This window comes from Anser cygnoides, chromosome 2, assembly GCF_040182565.1.
Source record: "Anser cygnoides isolate HZ-2024a breed goose chromosome 2, Taihu_goose_T2T_genome, whole genome shotgun sequence".
Taxonomy (NCBI): domain Eukaryota; kingdom Metazoa; phylum Chordata; class Aves; order Anseriformes; family Anatidae; genus Anser; species Anser cygnoides.
The window spans coordinates 99,880,499-99,881,927 of record NC_089874.1 but is presented as its reverse complement, the minus strand read 5'-3'; positions in this window follow the sequence as shown (position 1 = coordinate 99,881,927).

The window sequence follows — 1,429 nt, the reverse complement described above, 5'->3', positions numbered from 1 at the left end:
GCGGTGCTTGTGGCTGTGTTTTCCTTGTGAGATTGCCTGCTACTCCTGGTAGAAGTGTGCTGTGTAAGCAGGCAGGTGGTGGGGCAGGGGGGCATTTGTATGAAGGGGCAGCAGACTGGGGAGGACAGTTTTATCAGTGCATACAAATACCTGAAGGGAGGGTGCAAGGAGGATGAAGCCAGGCTCTTTTCAGTGGTTCCCAGTGCCAGGTCAAGAGGCAATGGGCACAAACTGGAACACAAGAGGAGCACTTCTGTGCTGTGCAGGTTGCAACTGCCCAGAGAGGCTGTGGGGTCTCCTCCTTGGGGATCTCCAAAATCTGCCTGGACGTGGCCCTGGGCGGCCTGCTCTGGGTGTCCCTGCTGGACCAGGGCTGGGACCAGGCGGCCTCCAGAGGTCACCTCAGCCATGCTGTGAGTCTGTGACAAGTGTCAGTGGGTGATATTCAGTAGATGCCACTGCTTGTGGGACCCTCCAGCAGCTTCTCTGCCCGCAAGCACACCATTTGCTCAGAAAAGGGGCTGCTCGCCTACTCCTGCCCCCGTGAAACACTGCCCAGCCTGTCTGCTAGAGTAGGGACAAGCATCTCCTAATGTCAGTGCTCTTGGGCTGCTGCTGCTCTGTGTTTCTGATGGCTGCCTACCGTGTGAAGTCACTACTTTGGTGAGCATTGTGCTTTTGTTTGTGCAGTTAAAATATTGGATGGTTGACAGTGTATTTGTGCAGAAATAAAAAAGAAAAAAAAAAGTTACAGAAAATCAGTAAGACTGGAGTTCATGTGTTATATATGGAAAGCCATATGTTGCAGACTGACAGACCATACAGAGTAGCCATTTTACATAAAACCCATCAAATGGCAAGAGGTTTTGCAACGCCTATCATCTGTGGTGGTTTTCAGATCTGCCAGCAAATGGAACACAGTAGGTTCTTCCCATGGGGAAACCACACGTAACAGAAATTAATATTACCTCTAGGATGAAGTCACAGAGTAACACCACTTCTGGAGGAAGCCTTTCTTAATACTGAAGTATTAAACAAGGTTTCCATAAATTGAGAAATTGGAAGAACAGAAGTCTAATTAAAGAAAAGCTCATAAACACAGGTGTATGTTTTTTTTAAATCCACGGGAATTAGCAAATTCTTGCAAGCTTTATTGAACTTGAAGCTTCCTCTCACTCCCAGACCATAAACGTAATCCTCGAGCTTAATGGCATCAGCATCATTTGTGCCACATATTTCCCTATTCCAAAGGATTTGACCGCATATTCAGAAAGTGCCACACCTACACTATCATGCCCAGGTAATACTTTCTTCATTTCCAAAGACAGTTGCTGAGGTAGGGCTGTCAGCAAAACTAGCACACACTTCAGCATTTATGTCTCCTGCAGATGAGGGACCCAGACGTGACACTACAAGTTTCTTTCTGGTT